Source organism: Lissotriton vulgaris, chromosome 2_1, assembly GCF_964263255.1.
Source record: "Lissotriton vulgaris chromosome 2_1, aLisVul1.2, whole genome shotgun sequence".
In the NCBI taxonomy this organism is placed as follows: Eukaryota; Metazoa; Chordata; class Amphibia; order Caudata; family Salamandridae; genus Lissotriton; species Lissotriton vulgaris.
Window position 1 is genome coordinate 960668483 of NC_141687.1, and position 13291 is coordinate 960681773.

Below are 13291 nucleotides of genomic sequence, written 5' to 3' on the forward strand. Positions count from 1 at the left end.
GGATATACAAATGAGTTTGAAAAAACAGGTAATTAGGAACAATATTTAGTAGATGGACAAAACCTGACATCAGACAGCAATAAATCTGATTAAACACCATGCATGGTACAAAAATATATATTTTTTATTATTTTGTTTAAAGATTTCTTTATAGTTAAAATGCACACAATTTGATGTCTCCTCTATATATGTGACAATTGATCTACATATATCATATGCTAAACTGTTTGGTTCATTTCTAATTTTCAATACAGTTTGGCATTTCACAATTTGGAGACTATAATGGTGGTGCTGATCATTTGCAATCTAAAAACATGGCTAGATGTTACAACAACTACGCGCGTTTCGGCTGAGAGCCTTCATCAGGAAGCCATGAAATTCCTCAAGTGAACCTTGCACAATTTTAGGCAAGGAATAGAAATGTGTCGCCTTGGAACATGTAGGGCAAATTTGATTCTAACTCCACTGCGCCTCGGGTTACTTTGTGCTCCCTGGTCTTGACAGCCTGCGGTCTTGTTCGTATTATTAGAATTCTCGTCAGGGCACACGCTTCGTCGTCTGATGTCAGGTTTTGTCCATCTACTAAATATTGTTCCTAATTACCTGTTTTTTCAAACTCACTGGTTTACTTGTTTGCAGGAGCATAGTAGGATTGACCTCAGGACACCAGTGGCAACCGACTCCAGTGACCATAGTTGGGACTCAGTAACCCATCTGCCTTGATGCCCACTGAACGGGGTCTGACACTAGGGCTTGTCTTTGTCCTTCTGGAATATAATTCTCAAATCTCAGAGATAGGCATCAGGAGGAAGTCTGCCTAATCTTTATTAACCTGCTTCTGTAGCCAGCTATAGAGCCCTGGGTACCAGATATAACTTTGATGCTGGCCTAAAGAAAGGAGGTCTGGAAACTAAACCTGGATGATATATCTCGTGATCTTGACTTAATACATGAACTGTCCAGCTCCCTACATTTGCGATCCACTGTTTTGGGTAATGAGTGAGTATGCAACTGCTTCTGATTTAGATTCCATGTTTGTCAGTTATTCTCACGTACATATGCTGAATATCGGGCCTAGTGCCAACATTGTCTAGACTGGTGTGAAATTAAATTACAAGAACAAAATTCCAAAACTTTCTCAAAATGTCATACTGCGTTATTTTGAGTAATATTTGCACATGGGAGACTGGTTTGTGCTGAATTTTCCGCAGAGAATTGTTCTGCTTGAACCAAACTCCTGTCGATATCAGGCATGAATTCTGAACTGTACTGAACATTGACCAAAAAATAATAACGCAATGCCGGCCGTTGTCTTATGTTACTTGTTGGAGGTGAAACGAGGTTCACACGCTTCTACTTTCCCGCCTTCGCTGGCAGACTCTACATGAAGTCGCCCTCCCTTACTTGTAGGAGGAGTTAAGACCACACCTTTTTGGGAAAATAAGCCTTGGTTGAATGAGTAATGATTTGATTTCAGATGTCGGCTATTCCTGCTCACTCGGATTCGTTGTTCAGTAGTTGTTTTGGCATAAACAGTACATTTGATCTCTTCTGGGGCCTGCCAAGGATTTTTGAGGAGAGGAAAGACAATTGTAAAACATTCCGGTGCAACCACTAGGCCCCAGTTTGACACATCTCTCAAGAGTCTTCTATGGAGCATGGCAACCAAGTCCCAGGGTCAGCTGTGAATGGTGTAAACCACCTGGTGCAGCATTACAGAGTAATCATCCAGCCTAGGGTCAGCTGTGCAACAAAACCAATCCGCCCGTGTTCATCTGTGTAACATGACCATGTGTAACATGTCTATCCATCAAAGGGTCAGATACACACCCTTAACCAATCAAGGATCAATAGTGCAGTAGGACCACACCGCCTTACAACATGATTAGCCCGGCCATTGGGCCAAGTGTAGAGCGCAGGCTACATTTGCAACATAGATTAACAAAAGAGAGAGCAAGGGATCGTGTTCACCTTAACCCCTCCCATGCTTGTGACGGAACCGTTCCGTCACGAGCCTCGGGTGGGCTGTGCTGGTGATGGAACGGTTCCGTCACGGCTCCGCCGCCTTGCCTGCGAGGCGCGTTCTGTTGAGCGGGCGGGGCCATGACGGAACCGTTCCGTCACAAGCACAGCTCACCCGCGTGCCGTGACGGAGCGGTTCAGTCACGAGCACGGGACCGCCGCCCCTCCACCCCGCCCCCTTAGCGCTGCGGCGGAAGAGCCGCCGCAGCGAAGGGGTTAAGTTAACGGAGAGTACTCCTGTTCCCCTGAAGAAGGACTAAATAAACAAAGAGAGGAGTACCACCATTGAGAATCAAGAGAGTTCCTAATGGGGTGGGTGACTGACAAAAGGAAAGCATTTATCCTTTTGTTAAAAACCCCTCACACACCAGCCTAGTGGTGACATGCTTCATCATTGGGGTCCACCCTGGTGTCCTAGCGTCACCAGGGTGTGCTACAACACCTGAAATACAGTGGAGCTGGTTGTGAGTGTAAGTGCAGAAAAAAGTGTGTTAAAAATTGTCCTGGTTTAACTTTGTGGAGAGATAAATTTTATTTAAAAGCAACTGGACAATATTAAAAAAGTGTGGCGAGACACTATGAGGGTAATTACGGCCAAAAGTATCTCTATATGTGTACTGGTCTACATGTTTCAACCTTAGGTAGGAATATACCAGGTTTTCTTCAGGACCAAAAACAAGGAATTGGACGGTATGTGCCCCCTAAAAGGTACACCCAATCCTAATTCCTTGTGACCAAGTTAGCAAAAATCGCTAATGGTAAAAGACTCTAACCTCATTGGGTGAGTAAGGGAAGTAAAAATCAAAAAGACCTGTAGGAAGAAAGGAGAGAAACAGACATCCATCAGACCTGTTCAATATTACATGCCTGTTACGTTGTGCAGTGTCGTGTCTCTGTGTCATCATGCTTCATGCCACTCTCATTAGGAAATAGTGTTGGTATCAGCGTGATATAATCGTGTTGTTCTTAGGCCCACTGGGGGCATGCTATTTTTCCAAGTCACGCATACTTATCAAAAGGTGCGTGCTCAGTGGCATTCGCTACTTTTATTCAATCTCGCGCACTCATAGTAATTATAGTGGCGTGATATCAAACTCTTGCATACCTGCTATAGTGGTCGCAAGGGTCTTTTTAGATGTGCATAGATTACCCGTAAAAATCAAGGGACATACAAGGACTTACTAACACATAACGTGGAAAACACACACACAAATAATGGTTGAAGGGAGGCGGCTTACTCCTATTCTAGTGTCTTTTGCATCGGAGGGCAATGAGTGGTATCACCACTACTGAAACGTATTCTGTAAATACATGGAGTCAACTGTTACTGAAAGTGTGCAGTGAGTGTAGGAAAGGGTAAGTGACATAAAGACAAAGCCACACGGCCACACAGTAATAGATTGACACATACACTAATTCAGATATCACCGATCATAGGTTCAAATGTAATACTTCAGAATAACATGCTTCATGAATATACTTAATAACACAATTATTGGAATGAAGCTGAAAACACAAGAAAAAGTCGATGTTTCGACCCCTTTTATAAAGGCAGGCTTGAATTGATCCCTTGCAATGGGGTCTTCATCAGGACGGGAGACAGGGACACAAACCAGGGATGCTTGTTTTCAAGGGCGAAGAAGGAACTATCAATCCCACAGGACAGACTAGATAGAGCCTGGACTTCTGGACCAACCTCTGGTGTCAGAAATGAGTACCATGGATGAATGGGTGATTAACATAGAAGAGAGGCCTCATTAATGAGCACCATGTCGTAATTCCCAACTGGGTTCGCGCTAGGTCTGGGGGCACAAAAGATTAGTGTGAACACCCTTTGTGGATGTGCTGAGGCAGGGCCTTTGTGATGTGTAAGTGTGGTAGGTGACAGCTCCTTCCCCTCATCCTGGCAGAGATGGCCCATCCTGACAACATCTTTTCCCCCTTTGTCTCACTGTCTGGGAGTAATACACAAAGACCAACTGCCAGCTACACCTTGTCAAGTGACCCAGGATACAGGCTGCAGGTACCAAATGTCTAAAAAGTGGCTTTTTCAGAATTGTGACTTATAATCCATCTTTACCATTAACCACTTGGATGCTATGGTGCTTCTGGTGCCTCAATGTAATTTCCATTGAAATCAATGGAAACTCCATGACGAGTTACCCTTGTCATTAGCGGCGAAGAGGTTAAAGAGGGTTCTAAATTTAAAAAAAACAATCAGACTGGACATTCCCACCTGCTCCTTATCACTTATTAAATGTAATAAGGTAACCCAATATTATTCTACGAGGAAGGCAGTCCTTTCAGAAGTCAAAAATAAATGTAAGAGCTTTTATTGCTAGGGCATGTGAATGTTAAAAGTACCTGTCCAACCTTTTTAACATACTCACCAGGCTCAAAGCACTGTTTAGGGCCTACCCTAAGGGGTGACATATTTATTGAAAATGAAGGGTTAAGCCTGGCAAAAGGTTTATTTTGCCTGGTCGAAATGACAGTTTAAAACTGCCCACACAGGCTGCAATGGAAGACCTGTGACATTTTTAGAGGGCTACCTAAGTGGGTGGCTCAATAAGGGCTGCAGCCCACTAGTAACATTTAATTTCCAGGCCCTGAGTACATGCAGTACCACCTTTCTAGGGATTTACAAGTAAATTTAATGTGCCAATTGGGTGGAGGTCAATGACACCATGTTTGGTTAGAGGGCACAGGCACTTTAGTACTGGCTAGCAGGTGCACAGTGTGCAGAGTCCTGAGGCCAGCAAAAACAGGAGGATTGAAGGCAAGGATGTCCGGTCCAACAATAGTCTCTTTGTTGGCTTTTTATTATGTAGATGATGGCTCTCATTTAAACTACACAAATTTGCCTGCACAGTTATAGTATGGTGCAAGGTATTTTTCCATTTTAGGTGTAATGAGGTTTGGCTGCCCCCACTACCCCTTGGCACTAGGAATATATGTAAAGAGTTATAACGAACTGTGATCCCTTCTTCGTGGAGGTGCGCTAGATAACTGCCCATTATTGCCTTAATGCAGCACCGGCTAACGTTTAGCACTCTGATGCTAGGATACCCTCATCCTCTATGGATAAATATAAACAAATAAACAAATAAAAAAACAGTGAATCCATGTACAGCAACTCTCACCCAAGGACGTCATGGTCCACGATAAACAAAAAACCATAAACACTGATAAATAAATAAACATATAGTTGAGCTCAAGTTAAACATCAACCCCATGACTCGACTTTATTTATATATTTATTTTTTACTACATAGGGTATTCTCCCATTGAGCAGATGCGAACACACCAATCAGGCTCAGTTAAGTACATAATTGTGCTACTCACTGAGCGTGCTTATTATAGACCAGCGCTGACGTCAGCCCTGACTTGTGAGCGAGAATAAATGTTGGCGGCTTTCTAAGCAAATGAGTACGCTGCTGTGATTATAGTACTGTAGACATAAAGTGATGGATCTGAGCGGAGCGAGACGACGCGCGCTCCTGCTTTAGATCCTGCCTTCTGTGCAACCTCTTAACAGAATCAATTTAGTGGTGGACATTTTGGACAGGGTCCTGGCTCCTTCGGGCCCTAAGGAGAAATCAGATCAGTAGAAAAATCAAGACATTTGGCAAAGGCTGGAGTCTCTGGAATGGTGATAATGTAGAAGGATAAACATAAACTTGTCACCCCCTCTTAGTAAAAACTGCTTCTTTGACTATAAGATACTCTTGGCACTTGTTGCCTTAGCCCTTTAACCGATGGCGACCTCCTAGAAGCAATATGGCATGATTTCGTACTTTTCAAAAATTGATAGATTAAGTTTCAGCTCAGCACAATTTGCTAATCAAGTGAAGCTGGGCTCAATGCAAAAGAAATGTAATTTAAAGTACCTGGATTGTATAATCACTCATACCAATACAATGAATAAGGGCACATTACTTTCCATAGTGGATGGGCTGCAAAACTCATCAGTCTGCCGAACCTGCATCCACGTTCATAGCAGGATAGATTGTGATGGAAATATCGAACACTGATCCAGTCTCTAATGCTGTGATTGGATGTCTTCGTCAGTTTGAGCTATCTTGGTAACAATGAACACAAACCCGGTTTAATACTTTGTCTAGCTCACAAACAGTTATGCTCCAACAAAGACATTGACTGCCATGATCTTCTACTGCAGCGCGAGTCATGATGGTCACACTCAACACTAATCCCGTCATCTAATTCTGTGATTGGCTGTGTCAGAGTGAACTTTGTTATGAGTTCTGAACACTAATCCAATCTTCTAATGCTGTTACTGGCTATGTGGATGAGAGCCTTGCTGTTAGCTTTGAACTGTAATCCAGTCACCTAATCCTGAGATTGTCGATTACTTTGCAAGCCGTTTTGATGGCTTTGATGAACAATCCAATCTTCTGAGGCTGCCGCTGCGAGTCTAGCTGGTTCCACTGATCAATGGCTTGCAATTGTGACTATTTCTGCAAAGTATTTTAGTGGAAGGAAAACTTATTAGCATTTTCACTAAAGACTTGAATTTCTTAACATCAAAACCTGGAATCAAGTCAGTGTTTGTACTGATTAGATCCTTTAATTGATTCCACAGTGGAACGCTAATTAATCATCTCAAATTTGAAGAGTGCCTAATATTCACACTTTTTTACAGACATGTGTGGCATAATTAATGTGCACCGAGCTATTGGAAATTTACTAGGATAACCACACTGTTTACATAACACAGCGCATTGTGTTTTTCTTTTATATAACACAAAGTGAGAGACCATTGATAAATTGCATACTACCATTACCAGCTAATATTTCTGATACGCTTTCATTTTATTGGGGCTTGTTAATGCATGTAAATCTTAAATCCCCAATGTATAAAAATGTATTCCAAGTGTATGCAAATCCATGGGCATGGGAATCTGGTATAGTCTGGTACAGTCTGCCGCACAAGCGTAAAATAAGCCTATTGGAAAGTTAAGTCCATTCGATGCCCTTGACTTTAAACGAGAATTTCTTTTGACTTCTGGCTGATAAAATGTTCCTCCGAATATCCCAACCTGTGGAAGTCCATTCCAAAGCATATGACAAAGACCTCAGCTCTTTAAGCCATAATCATGACCAGTGATAATGCAATCAGGCGCTCTCGCTCCTAAAGCAATTGTTGTTGTGATTTCAAAATGTAGTAAACAGGCCCTCACACCCACTCAGATATATGACAGGAATTACTGTAACATCTTTCGGTTTGCCTTTGTAGTGCTTTCTCGAACTATGGGGAAGGCACTTCAGACATTCTATAAGTGGCATACTTTTCGTTCACTCACCATCCCAGCAAGGGTTCATGCGACCTATTTGTGGCATAAGGTTTTGTTCACTCACTATCCCAGCAGGGTTCATGCAACCTATTTGTGGCATACGATTCGCTCACCGAATATCCCAACAAGGGCTCTCTCTGGTCAACAGCATTGGGCCTGATCACATGTGCACATCTGCCTAAAAAGAAGTACTCTTCAGTGACAGAGCTGGTGGGCAAATACCTCGCGTTGGCAGTGGGCTTTTTCTTTACATTTTTTAACCTCTTTTTGTTTTCTGCAAATTTCACAAGGTCACAGTAATTCAAAGCAATAGTAGCTTTTGTTTGCACCAATATGAATCATATTTTCCTGTGATATGCATTACAACTATAAAAAGGTATCTATGACATTTCTAAGTTCACCCATCTCCTAGAAGCAGCTATACTGTTCCATTAGTATATTATGCAAAGGTCATTTCTTTTTAATGTAAACGTTTCATTTGTAGTATATGGCCTTCACATTTAAACGATGGCCTGTTTTCTTTATTTCTTTTTGAGGCATATTCTTGCCTGAAAAAAATAACCTTAACACCAGAATGCCTAGCCAGTTCTATTGGCTTCCCAATGCTTGTTAATTGTGTTTCGACAATGGTTGGCTGCGTGTCAGTTACCTGTTTTGATGGTGCCAGAGTGCGGCAAATCCAAACTGCTTAGCCACGCACTCTAGTTCTTACCTCTTACACACAACACACTGCATGTAGATGCAGTCACCCTTGGCACGGGGATTGCTTCTACACCGCCTCTACCAAGATGGCCGTCTGCTGGGCCACTCCTTTCTAAAGTGGACTGTGTTACTGAAGGGTCATGCAGTGGCTGTCTCTGATCTAGTTATTGAGACCGCCTGCCATTCTGTAACCACCTTCTTTCTTCTTTTGAGAACAAATGTGCCTCAACAAAGGCAGTTCCAAAGTAGTACTTTTTACGTCATCATTTTGCTTTTTTCCATTCCTTCCTGTGGTGCTGACATGTAAGCATTTTCGGCAAAGTTTTACGATGTTAATGAACTTTGCATTTCACAAAGTTTACAAATGTTTATCATTTCATTTTCCAATCTTTATTTCGGCCATGTTTATCAAAATGTAATTTCTGGTCGAAAGCCTTTGTCAAATACATTTCTGCAATAGATGTTTTTAGCTCAAAACGTCTTTGTATTTCTCAGAAAAAGCGCATGTTGCAGGGACTTTTTCTGTAAACCCTACTTCTGCTGCATCATTATCCTACAAAAACCCCAATATATTGAAAACAATCCCGAAGTTTCTGAATCTAACCTACACTGTTGCAGCCATACCATCAGGGCCGGCTTCAGGGCAGTGCGACTGGTGCGCCCGAACTGGGCGCTGACTTGGAGGGGGGACACTGACCTCAGGGTGAATGCTGTGTTTAGCAATAACTTAAGATTTAAAAGCACTCGTTGCAGACTTCCTTGGGCGCTCAGCTTTCAGGCATCTATAAAAATGTCAAGATAACTCTTGTGATCAATGTTTCTGCTGGAGAGGTAGATCGGAGTTTTGTCTAGTGGTAGTTTTGACTCGCCATAAACTAGAGCAAAGGGTTTTCATGCCTGCTGCAAATAACAGATCTGCATTTTATTTGGATAGCTAAATGGATTAGTAAAGACAGCCTTTACCAGTGCTTTAAAACAAATGTAATGTATGTGAGAGAAGAGTTATGGAGAGATGAGGTCCACTTTTGCCAGGTGGCAGTGAGGGAATCCGAGGAAGAGGTAATAGGGGCCACCAGCGCTAAGGTTGGCCTGGGGGACAACCACTTTGATCAGTGCCACCTACAGGTGGGTAAAATACACTTTTTTCCAGCGCCATCCGTAAGAACAAGCCACTTCCGACGATGCCATTGTGAGCCAATGATGACATAATGTGTATTCAACATCCTCATCTGTAAATGAGGAGCATTCAGGTCATTTCAGTTACGCAGTGTTCCATGAATATAATTAGTTAATTGGCCATGCAATCCAGATGCAGAGATAGTTCTCAAGAGCTTACTCCGACTGGTAACTGAGTTAGGGATATTATCTGACTTTGGTCAATTAGCAAAACAATAACATGATGGAATAAAATGATTCCCCTAATGTGTTTAGGATTTATTCCAAAACATCTCCTTCAGGCGGATTCTGCCTACACATGTTTCTTCTTGCAAAAAGTAAGCGAGTGCGGTAGTTGCAAAAATAATGAATTTATAGTCCAATTTTGACTAGCCGTATCACTTTATCTTCCAGGCACAATGTGTGCCATCCATGGTAGGACTTCAGCTGTGTACATTCCAATGATGACTGTGCTACTGCAAACACAGCAAAACTCCACTCTGCGCAACCACGCACGGTGTAGGCTCAACATCCATACGTGGGGGTGAGTCTTTATATTGTATTATTTATTTATTTATGTATTTATTTGTGCTCGTGTGCACTTACAGAGATTAATTTCAAGCGTGGGCTGGTACTACTGGTGCTATTCAGCATGGGGCATAGACAGGCTCATATATGTCCAGCAATCACCAGTGAGCATTAGTGATCTCCAGGACATAAAGTCTTTCTACGCCCGGGCTGATATACCTCCTCTGCTCTCCATGTGGACTGAGGCTTCAGCGGCACCGGGCCCGTAAGCCCCCTCTTGTCACTTTGCCTTCAAGCGCCCCCACTGCTCACCATGGGCGCTGGCCATACTCGCCCATGACTCACTTTACAACATAGCTGTGCAATTCCATCTGCCCTAATGTTATCTGTTACCTATGCATGCGCCTGTGACGATTCTGCCAGTACTTTTCTGTACTTTGATGCTGTGGAGCAGATGTCTGCTGTAGTGCTATTCCTGGAAGTATGCTGAGCGATGCGAGAACCCTGCTGAACTGTATATTCTAAATGATATTATTATTATTATTGTTATTGTTATTATTATTAATAATATTGTTGTTGTTATGTTATGTTAAACTCCATTGATAACGCGCACAGCTACTCGGAAGTGTCCCGGCGCGGAAGCCAAATGGAATCAACAGGCTAGAGGTTATTACTACTATTGTTATTATTATTATCATTATGACTATGACTGATTATGATTGCTACTATTAGTGTTATTGTGATTATTATCATTTCAATAATAATAATAAGAATAGTAATAAGAATAAGATTAATAATGTTATTTGTATTATTGTTATTATTATTACCATTATTTATTGCATTATTACTATTACTAGTATCATTATTCTTATTACAATAATAATAATGCTAATGATAATAATTACGATGATAAGAACAATACCAATAACAAAAATAATGATATATTATTATTGTTATTATTATCATAAACATTACAGAAAAGGTCATTATTTTAGTGTCAGTACTGCAGCTGCAACTACTACTATTGTTACTACTACTATGACTAATACCCACTACTTATTTATAGGTTTGATTGTTTCATTGAAGGAAATGTTCAACGAGCTAATACTTCAGCCTATTCACACCTGCAAAAGAAACACTCATGAGGCGCATCTCGTGTTAAAGTCAGTATCATCACCGTAGTCATGATAATCCTAAATTTTCTGGTACATCAATTTCTGCTAAAGTATTATCACTTATCCTACTGCCACTGATAGTTTCAATAATAATTAAAATCATAATCTTAACAATAATTAGGGCAGCAACACTATTATTAGTATTAATGGAAATTAAAATGGTAAATGGCAAACAAGACAAATAATTAGAATGCTAATAATGCAAGTTATAGTATGACTAATAACAAAACAAAAAATAACAACAATAATAGAAATAGTAATAACAATATTAGCAGTAATCATAATAATTGCCAATTTGATCTCCAGTGAAAATCCTCTAAAAATTAACACTGTTAAAATGTGTTTATTTTAATCCCACAAAACATTAATTTGACTGGCAAATCTGTAATTAAGGTTTTCCATTAAATGTGTCCACACTTAACACTAAATACAACTTCAACAATGAAGCAAATATCACCTATTGGTCATCAGTAATTATAAATTAGTTGCACAAACTACACTGTGTTATAAATTCAGTACTGGCCCATAACTTTCCTTTATATCCAGTGCTGACTGCAAACACTGACCAAAATCACGATTTATAGGTAACCCCTTGCCTGCTGGGCTAATTCCCCCACTGTGCTGGGGGGCGGGGGGCGCGCACAGCGCCCCGGTGCTCATGACGAGCTAAGCTCGTCATGAGCTACGGTGCTTGTGTGCTCATGCCGAGCTGAGCTCGTCACGGCCACACCCGTTTTTAAGAACGTTCAGCACAGCGGGGGAATTAGCCCCGCGTGCGAGCGTTCGGACCGTAATGATGAGCTCAGCTCGTCATGAGCACACGAGCACCGTGGCTCAGCGTGGGAGGGGTTAAACAACTTTATAAACAACTTTATAAGCTAGAAAACGCTGCCAAAGGAAATATTTGTTTTTCAGCAGACACTGGCAAACACTGGATTTTGTTGCAGTTTTACTGCTTGGAACCCTCTGGTATTAAACCGTATAAAGCAGTGCCTATATCTAAGCACTTGTCTGTGATGGATGCTCCTACTATGGCCGAAGTGGGCCATGATAAGCCATTTAATGTACCCATGTGGACATCTGAACGGTCTCTCGGCCCCAAGGAACTACTTCCAATTTTATTTGGGAGCATGGCTCACATCATACGGCTTCAGCTCACTGTTCACTACATGCTGCTACATAGTGGCCAGCAGGTTCACAGCTGAACTCTCAGCAGTGTCTCCGCCCCAAGGCAAGAAGCACCTCCAAAATTGTATCCTCCTTCACTGGGAGCTGGACAGAAGTTTGCTTTCTGAAAGCTCAGGTATCAGGATTGTAGCAACAAACATCACAGTGCAAACAGATAGCTCCAGAATCAATGTCCTTGAATAAATTACTACTCCCAGCATTCCTATTCTTAGGTTTACATAGTGATGTCTACAAATCAGGACTCTAGGAGCTGAGTGCCTTCAGACAGAAGGATCAGGGAAGATAACACGAACATGTTCAGTGCCCATGGGCCATGGGAAGAGGTCTATGATCATGGCTTAGTGCAACCGCACTGCTTTCAGTGCAAACATTAACTTATAAAATGCATGTGTTTGGTTCCGCTGTAGACAGTTCAGCTAGTATTGTCCTAGTATATGCTGTAGATGGTGAAGTTTCAGATAAAACAGGTGCATTGATTCATTCTGAACTTACATTCCCTTCGTGACAGAAATCCAATGCAAAATATTAGTATGAAAAGTATTAGTAAATCTGGCCATATATTTCTATATGGATCATTTATTAGACCGCTTATAATTTTTGTACATTTTTAATAAACAAATTGTAGGTGAACTAAAAGGTGTATATAAACATAGATGAAAATGAATTCCTGAGGTCTGTGGGGTGAGGTGGAATGCAGGACGGGGGAAGAGGAATTTGATGTCTGTTGAAAAACGGGAAGAGAAGGAAAAGGAAATGTTCAGCAGGAAAGGAGGGAAGGACAGTGGCAGCGGATGAAGAAACAGACAGAGATACAGGTACACAGACATATGGTTAAAGGACAGAGAGACTGACAGAGGAAAGAATGAAATAATGAGAGAATGAAGACAAGAGAGAAGAAATGTAGGAAATTGGATAGCTGGTTAAAGACGGGTGACATTCTGCTCGTGCAACAACCACAATTCTTACTAGGATGAAACACAAGCAAACCTCTAATTTACCTATGCTTAACCCTTTTGTAGCTTGACACATAAGCAGTCAGGCTTAACTTAGAAACTCAAGACAACTCCATCACCAATTTAGAAAAATAGAGCAAAATGTAATACATTATTTGACACCAGAATGACAAATATCAAATCAGTAATACTGGAGATAAGCAATTTTAAAGATGTAGGTAAAAATAGTGTTAAAACTAAAAAGCACCAACTG

The 13291-nt window shown here is 41.4% G+C and overlaps 1 long non-coding RNA gene across 1 annotated transcript in view; it reads left to right on the forward strand.

The window, feature by feature from the left end:
* Positions 1 to 13291, forward strand: part of LOC147731484 (uncharacterized) — a 329622-nt gene that overhangs the window by 255139 nt on the left and 61192 nt on the right. The window lies entirely within an intron of this gene.